Genomic DNA, 9,742 nt, shown 5'->3' with positions numbered 1-9,742 from the left:
TGAATGTAAAACTTTATGTTTATAAGATGTTGTAAACCATGAATGCAATCGAACTATGAAATGTAAGATACTTGTAAACCATGAATGTAATCAAGCCATGAACATTGCATTTCTATTTCACTTTAAAGGCCACATTCAAAATCAATAGCAAGCTGATTCTAGTAATACTAATTTAGCAGCTACACCTACACATTAACATTTCAATCTACAGAGTCACAATACCCTATTCTCTACATTACATTTTAAATACTACTGTACTCCATACACATTAGTTGACTTCCAACACAACCTCAACAACATACACAATCGGTTTTCAAAATGCTAACACAACACCAAAATCATAAATGTCAGGACATACCCGAGTATAGAGAGATCAAGGGATTTCTTAACTTGATTTCTTGTGATAAGTAAAATACACCGGACACAAAAGGCACAACATCTCGTCCCCCATTTCATACTTTCTGTGAGAAACAGAGTAGTCAGCACATTGAATTTCCTCACCAATTACCAACGAAGAAGAGGGAAGCCCCGGGGTTGAAGTTGAAGGAGGAAGATCCGAGGTTGAAGTTGAAGTTGAATACGAAACAAGGATACCCCAGGTGACTTCCTGAACAATCGACGAGCCATCTTACACCGCGACCGACGAAAATAGGAAATAACCTCACGAGTGGTTAAGACTTTATCAGGTGTCTCAGGCACATCAGGGATTTCATGGATGAATGGGGCAACAACAGGAGGAGGATTATGGTAGCGATGAAGTAGACGTTCTTGCAAATACTCCCACTCTTCCTTATCCATTTCGGATACCACCAGTTACGGGTCCGGCTCCTCCGTGTCTTCAACATAATCCATAATCCAACTATTAACTTATGATAACCTATAGAATAGAAGGATTTAGAAATCATGTTAACCCCAAAATAAACCATAAATTGCAGTAAAACAAGCTACAATTATGTGGCTAATGTCGACAAACAATTAAAATCAAAGAGGAAAAAATGTCAAATTTGATTAAATCATAAACTTCCAAATAAAATCAAAAATTTGTGAAAATAATCACGTTTATGTTTTTTTCTGGAAATTAATCAGATTACTACTTAGAAACAGAAAATAAATTAATAACCTTTATGATTTTTTCTAGAATTAGTCAGATTAACCAAACAACCTTTTCATGATTATAATCAGAAATTCCATCATACAGAGTACTATCTCATCTATGTTTTTTTTCTGGAAAATAAATCAAGAAATTTTCCCCAATTTTAACCTAGAAACTGAAAATAACATTGACAAGATCATAGCAACAAAAAATTATTATGGAACAAAGAACAAAAACACAAAATGTAGATAACCACAACATATGCATTATAACCACACTGCCCACAATAACCCATCAGTCTTAAACAAAAAAATCGCATTAATTCCCAAGTAATTAAAGATCCAACAAACCATATGAAAATAAGAGGGATTTCCGTATTAGGCATAGTAAGAAATTACATTGTAGCAACAAAATCGGAACAAATACCTTTCTTTTTCTGGGAAGATCGGCGATGGTCTACACAACGAATTTGAAGAAAACCAGTACTCCGCAAATTGAAGCGAAATTCTAACCTAGAAAATTAGCTTCAAGAACACCTAAATTTGATGGAGCACACGAACAACCTCATGAACTCCAGCCATGAGGGTGAAGAATGAAGAAAAAATCTCATGGAGAGCTCTTTGGAGATTGAGTTGAGAGGAGAGAGAAAAGTAAATTAGGTGGGTAAATTGGTGTGGGTAGCACCGTAGCATTGAGTTGAGAGGAGAGAGAAAAGTAAGTTAGGTGGGTAATTGGTGTGGGTAGCATTAATCAAGTGTCGGTGAAGTGTGCTTTTTTTTTGGGAACCGTTGTAAATATAGTGAGTCATCTATCCAAAATGGAATACAACACAATGTCCCTATTATTTTGAAACACCCGGTGATGGAAACCGTCCCCATTATTTCGAAACGGAGGTAATATTTACTACTACCTCCGTTCCTAAATGATCTTTTTTTTTTGCAAATAAAATTATTACCAAAAGGAGGGAAACAACTTAAACAAGCTTTATAAGGGAAGAACAAGACACAACAGCACCAACACCACAACAACAAAGAACAACACTACAGCTAACACACTAGTTCAGCAAGAACTATTTTTGGCTATCATTAGCTCTACATGCTACTCTAAATATTATGTCCTGCAACAACTCTTTAGGATCTCTGCACCTGTGATTGAACACCATTTCATTTCTCTGGATCCACACCCAATAAATGCATTTAGCAAAGTACATTATCATGATCTTATGCATGTCACCAGTTCTCTTTGTAGCCTTCGGTATCCAAAGAAGCTCCTGATCAAACTTAGCTGGTCTCCTAACAAAGTGTGACTATGAAACACCTTCTGTCAGACACTAGAAGCATACTCGCAATCAAAGAAGAGATGAGAGACAGACTTAGAACACTTAGAGCATAAAGGGCAAAGATCATCAGCCACCACCTTCCATGTCAATAACCTGTCTTTAATAGGTAGCCTATTCCATAAGACTAACCAAGTGATAAACAGACCTTTAGGAGTAGCTGCATTATTACAAACTATCCTCCTCCATGGCACTTTCTCATGCTCCCCTAGCAAGGCCTGATACATAGACTTGATTGAGAACTGACCTTTTTTGCACACTGCAACCCATCCACCAACATCATCAATAAGCTGATAAGAAGAAAGAATTTTCCTCAGTGGCCAAGAAATTGTAGAGGGCCACTGAGTAGATAAAGGTCTTCTATTGATGTAATAGTCACGAACCCATCTACATCAAAGCTTGTCCTTCTTATAGGTGAGGGCCCACAAGAGCTTGGAAACAACAACTTTATTCCACACACACATTTCTTTCAAGTTCCACCCTCCTGCACTCCTTGGAAGACATAAACTATGCTAAGCTACCAAAGATTTCCTTGATGGATCAGTGTGCCCTGTCCAGAGGAAGATTCTGCAATAATTTTGAATTTCTTTGATTACTTTTTTTGGGAGAATGAAAATTTGGCACCAAAAGGATTGCAAGCTCAAAAGAATGGACTGAACAAGTTGTAACCTACCAATATAGGAAAGGTTCCTAGATGTCCAAGTCTTGGCTCTGCTGACTACCTTATCAATCGAAGGTCTACACTGGTTATAAGCCAGTTTCTTTTTAGACAAAGGTACCCCCAAGTACCTGAAAGGAAATTGACCTTCAGAAATATGCACACCATCAGTAATTGCCTGTCTCTCAGAATCAGTGACACCACCTATATAAATATTGCTCTTATCAAGATTAGCCTCTAAACCAGAAGCTTTAGAAAACTTGGAAAAGGCATCAAGGAGCATCGAAACTGACTAAGGATCTGCCCTTGAAAACATTAACAAGTCATCAGCAAACATCAAGTGTGTGATAGCAAGCTTCTCACATTTTGGGTGGAAATTAAAATCTGGAAGAAATTGAAGCTGCTGCAAGTGCCTAGTGAGATACTCCATACCTAGAGCAAACAAGAATGGAGACATTGGATCACCTTGTCTCAAGCCTTTTTTTGTTTTGAAGGGATAGGTTGGGGTGCCATTAATCAAAATGTTGTAGGAGACTGGGTAATACAAGACATAATCCAACCCACAAAACACTCAGGAAAGCCTAGCTCAATCATTACAGACCTAAGGAAGGGCCATTAAATAGAGTCATAAGCTTTCCTTAAGTCCACTTTCAGCAGACATCTAGGGGAGATATGAGCTCTAGTGTATCCTTTAATCAACTCAGTAGCCAGCAAAATATTATCTGAAATATGTCTGCCAGGAATAAACCCTGATTGAGACTCATTCACCACTTCACTAATTACAGATTGCATTCTAGTAGTTAACACTTTGGAAACCAGTTTATATACCACATTGCAGCAAGCAATGGGTCTAAAATCCTTAACCAATGTAGGATTAGGGACTTTAGGGACAAGGGTGATGGAGGTTGTGTTGAATTGAGGTAATAAAGTGTTAGTCAGGAACACCTCCTTAACAGCTTTGTAAACATCATCTTTAATGATGTGCCAAGACTTCTTGAAGAACACTGCATTTAGCCCTTCCAAACCAGGAGCTTTATCATCCCCTATAGACTTCAAAGCTTGGTTAATCTCACTATTAGTAACTTGTATAACTAACCATCTCCTAGCAGAAGCACTAAGAGTTGGACCTTTTCTCAATGTGGGCAGATATACAGAAGGGAGAGAAGAAGCAGCAGAACCCAACAGTTCTTTATAAAAGGAAATAATTTCCCTCTGAATAACATCAAATTCAACTAGTTTACTTCCATTAGCATCATATAAAATTGAGATCCTATTTATCCTATTCTTTTCTTTGAGAGAAGAATAGAAATAGTGATGATTAGAATCCCCCACCTGTAACCACTGAATCCTGGACTTTTGCCTTAAAGCAATCTCATCCACCTTTAGCCACTTCCTTAGATCAGCAATGCACTCTACTTCTTGCTTATGTAAATCTGGTGTAGAGGAAGTAATCAAAGAATGCTGCACAGTATCCAATAATTCCTTAACTTTAGAGATTTTCTCAGAAATACCAGAAATTCCTCCCTATGAAGAGCTTTCAACTTAACCTTTACTTGTTTCAGTTTACACCAAAGTTGAAACATACAGGAACCTATAACAGGAGTATCCCATATAGATTTTACCAATGGATCAAAGTTGCTATGGTCAGCAAGAAAATTCAGGAACCTAAAAGGTTTACCCCCTTCAGGTTTATCAGGCAAGCAAGTAACCATCAGGGGGGCATGACCAGAAATAGAAAAATTCAAATACTGCATAGGCACACCACTGAACTTTAACACCCAAGCTGCATTACCCAAGCACTAATCAATTCTGCTTGCAGTTTTCCCCTCAACATGCCCTTTGTGCCAAGAAAAGTAGTTGCCTATACTCTGCAAAGTGCAAAGACCTGCTGAAAGAATGAACTCATTAAAGTAACAGATTTCAGCAGTTGTAACAGGACCACCATGTATTCTATCCCCATTAGATAATAGAGTGTTGAAATCCCCAGACAATAACCATGGATAAGCTCCCACACTAGACTGAACCTGTAAGAGAGAATGTAATAAACTCCTTCTAGCTTCAATGGTGTGTAACCCATAAACTGCAGTGAAGTATAAAGAGATATCCCCAACTCTATCTCTAATTACACAGTGAACATATTGCTCATGACAAACCAAAATAGACAAGTCCACCTCAAGTTGTTTCCAACCTAACCAAATTCTGCCCCTAAGGTTGTCCCTATAATTCTCCCCCCAACTCCAATATCTACCAAATTTGCTAGCTATTTGTTTAAACTTTGCCTCCTTCACTCTAGTTTCAATCAAAGATATAATATGAATGTTATTCTTACTCAAAAGATGCTTCACCTCAGCAGTCTTACTATGATCATTGAGGCCTCTAACATTCCAGGTACAAAGACTAACCTTCTTCATGATTAGAGTCATGAATAGAATCATAATCACCCCCACAGTCACCATCAGAAATATCTTTGAACCCCAAGTCACCTGAAAGAACTGTGAATGGGTTGCTAGGGCTCATATTCCTCAACCTAGAAGGTCCCTTAGTCCTTCTAGTAACAATCTTCCAATCAACATTCCCACTAGCTTGTGGAATCACTTGAGAGTGAGGTGGTGTTTGTGCAGTAGCCCCCCCATTTTGGTGCTGTGGAGCTTGTTTGTAACACCCCGACAATTTCCTTTTTCTAAAATAACCCTTTTTATAAATATAACTATAGAGAATTATCAAAGTCTTATCGCCCGTGTGAAAACGTAACGGCTTATTCAGAATTTTGCAGTGGAAAACATAAGAATAACTTTTAGGTTTATAAATAATTGATTACAGATTTAATCCCAAAAACCAATCAACGAAAATAAGGAAATGTAAATAGTACGACAAGTTTAAAGTCCAACTTTAACACCCCAAGTTACTTAGTAAAACAAAATAAATACTAGCTCTCTAATCCCGATCCCAATGATGCATCATCTTCAAACCTGTAGATGGACACCGCTTATTAATTCTTAGAGACTGCTCACCAAAATGGGTCATCACATGATCAATAAGGCATAGCCATGATCAACACACATAAACAAAGCACTTAATCAGCAAAGCTGAGTACTACGTACTAAAACAATAATAATCCTAACATGATTTTATTAAACGAACAACCCTAACATGATACTAATAAAACATAAGTAAGGATAACCAAAACATATTGACTTGAAGACTATATTTGACTGAACTAGATCTTTGTATCATTAACATTATTTTAATTGAAATAGTCAATGGACCGAGTTGCTACTAGAAGCCTTCACTAAGGAAGGCGAGGTACGGGAGCGACTCCGTAACCCCAATGACCTGCGATATCGAGGAACGTTTGACTGAAATAGAACCGGTAATCAATCCGGCCCCGGGAAAATCCATAGGCAACCTATGACCCCAACTCCTGATTGTCCGTCACTTCAGACGTGCACAGTCTAAAGCTGTTGCTACTCAGTTTCACTTTACATGATTTACAGATTAATACTTTGTTATGACTCAACAATCACATAAGTCATACAATCAACCATTAATCAAAACTGTTTTTATCTTGGAATTAAGTAAGTGATCACAATTGTCTCAATCAAGACTCATTCCAATTAATTCAACCTTTCCTTTAATAAAGATCAACCCCTCTACATGGGTATAAGGTTCAACTTACTAAACAAGGTCCTCGGCCCTCATAAAGTAGTGAAATGGTAAAAGGGAACAACGATCAATCGGTCTAAATATATATATATATATATATATATATATATATATATATATATATATATATATATTATATATATATTATATATATATATATATATATATATATATATATATATATATATATAAAATAATCTAGTGTTCCCAAGAAACATGTTTGCATCAATCATCCATACTAACATGTTATAATTCTTATAATAAAAATATATACTCAACACATTCATCCAACGACATTGAACATGAAATTCCAACATAAACAAGTTCATAAATACGTTTCAACATGATTTCAACAATAACACACATCCACAAACACACAGGTATGTACGTACCTCGTGTAAACAAACTGCGAGACTACTTTAATAATTCAAAAGTCGCCTAAAGAGAATTCTCCGCCTAAAACAACCAACAAATATTCCCAATCAATTTCTAATCGTTCGCAACCATAAAAAAACATTCTAAATACATAGTAAACATAATTAGAACCTTCCCCAATATCAATACTTGAGTATTTGATTTCCTAGCATAATAATTATTGAATTAGTTTCGTTGAAAACTCTTTGCAAACATCATAGTTTAATTTTCAGCAATATAAACTCGTTTAAAACTTTGCCAAGGCCAATTTAACATGCCTAGAACGTTGAAACAATAATGTTAATAATCCACAACCATCCTACCATGATTTAAAACCATTAAAACCTTAAAGTTCATACTTTAAATAATCCAGACTCTTATTTCAATCAAATTATATAATCTGAAAATTAATAATTTAATTATGCAAAACATATAAATATAAAATTCATAATTAAATCATAAAACTATAAATTTAATTCAAGGAAACATAAATTAATTAATCAAACATAATTAAAACTCTAACTTAAGCATGATTAACAAATCTGAAAATAAATTAGTTTATAATATCAACATATAATTTGAATTCTAAATATAAATTATCAAAACTAATAATTTAAATAATGAAAACCTTAATTAAATTATTAAAACATAAATATTACATTAATTAAATAAAAGGGTAAAGAATTAACCAAAAGAGAGGAGGGCGCTAGCCGGAGGGGGAAACAGCGGCGGGGCAGGGTCGCTGTTGCGCAGCAGGGGTGCGACACTGGTGGTTGACACGGCTGGTTGCGGTGGTTGGGCGACGCGTGCGGAGCAAGGAAGAAACAGAGAGGAGGAGACGGAAAAGCGAGCCTGACTGGGAAGCTGTGGTGGTTGACGTACGGTGCAGCAAGGCAGCGCTGTAGGGAGGGTGAGCGAAGCGGCAACGACCAGGTGGTGGTGGTGGTTGTGCGGGGCTGCCTCAACAAACAGAAACGAATGAGGAGGAGAGCAAGGAAACGAAAGAGATGTAATAAAGAACGAAGCAAGAGAGGGAGAAGGAAAGAAGTTACCGTGCGTATGAGGACCGGTGGCGCAGGCAGTGGTGGTCCGACGGTGGTTGGCGTGGTGGCTGAAGAAGGAGGAGGTTTGAGGGTTTGCAAATTCACGTGAATGATGATAGAGAAAGGGGTTTTGGTTTCTTGTTTTTTTTGGCTTTTTACGTGAATTGAAAGAGAAGGAAAGGAGTAAAGTGTTTTGGGTCTTATTATTTGGGCTTTGCCAATTGGGCTAGAATTAGGATTTAGTTTTAGGATTTCAATCCAAAATCGATTAGGATCGTTTCCTTAATTCAATCGTTTTCGTAATTCGATTTCTTTTCAACATAAAATTCTAAAATTATTTTAATTTCATAAATCGTTGAAATATTTAAAACGTATAAAAATAAATATTCGCTAATTACATTTTTATTTCTCAAATTCGTAAATTTTATTTAAATATAATTAACTATACATTAAAATATATTAAAAAAGATTTATAAAATTACGGGGGATTACAATCTACCCCTCTTAAAAGAAGTTTCGTCCCGAAACTTGACACGAAATTTCACGCATTTTTCAAAAGTTTTCAACTAATTCTTACTGGAGAAATACTTGTGCCACTCATGTGCACTCTTTTGCCAACTTAAAGTTGCTTTTGTTACTCATGAACATCTTTTTCTTATGCGTAGAATCTATTTACTTTGCATCAACATGTATAATTTGCTAAAGATGAGCATAAAATGCATAAAATTGCTATAAAAATAGGTAAAAAGCGCGAATTTCTATCGCATTCTACCCCCCTTAAAGAAAACGAGTTACGCCCTCGTAACTCATCCCAGGGAATAACTTTGGATATCTTTTCCTCAATGAATTCTGCCCCTAATACTATATTTTCACTCAAATCATTCCAGCAAATAGACTTCTACACTTTTTCCACACAATGCCTCAACATGTGACATCATAATGCTCGAATGGTAACTATTGATGCACGAAAATTCAATCAAATCTAGATAATCTCCCAACTTCTCTTTAAAGCCAATAGTACACTCTCGACATATCTCCCATGGTTTGGTTAGTGCTCTCACATCGGTTGCAGGGTGGAAAGCAGTATCATTTTCAATGTTGTCCCAAGATTCAACTGGACCTTTTTCCCAAATTTCAGACTTTTATGGTCGATAAGGATCTTACATGTTTTCATATAAAGGTAATGTCTCTAAATATTCAAGGTGAACATAATAAAAGTTAGCTCTAGGTCATGGGTAGGGTAATTAGTTTCATAAGGTTTCAACTAACACGACAACGAGTGCGGAAGTCAAATGTTCTTTTAAACTCTGGAAAGCTTCCTCACGTTTCTCACTCCACTTGAATTTCTATTCCTTTTTCAACAAGTTGGTCACTGGTTTTGCTTTCTTCCAAAAGTCTTTCACAACCTCCTATAATGGTCATCTAGGCCTAGAAAACATTAGATATCGGACACGTTCTTGGAATAGGTCACTCACTCACAGCTTGAATCTTAGCAGGATCTACAGAGACTCCTTCTGGTCAACTTTTCCTTTTTA

The 9,742-nt window shown here is 36.4% G+C and overlaps 1 long non-coding RNA gene across 1 annotated transcript in view; it reads right to left on the bottom strand.

The window, feature by feature from the left end:
- The window catches only part of LOC130459594 (uncharacterized), a 3,851-nt gene extending 2,122 nt beyond the window's left edge, over positions 1-1,729 (bottom strand). The window contains exons 1-2 of the long non-coding RNA XR_008919103.1: positions 1,520-1,729; positions 359-877 (exon numbers count right to left, since the gene is read on the bottom strand). This is a non-coding gene — a long non-coding RNA (uncharacterized lncRNA). The remainder of the gene's footprint in view (positions 1-358; positions 878-1,519) is intronic.
- Positions 1,730-9,742: the final 8,013 nt, after the last annotated feature.

Source organism: Spinacia oleracea, chromosome 4, assembly GCF_020520425.1.
Source record: "Spinacia oleracea cultivar Varoflay chromosome 4, BTI_SOV_V1, whole genome shotgun sequence".
Taxonomy (NCBI): Eukaryota; Viridiplantae; Streptophyta; class Magnoliopsida; order Caryophyllales; family Amaranthaceae; genus Spinacia; species Spinacia oleracea.
This window is presented reverse-complemented; position numbering and strand designations above follow the sequence as displayed.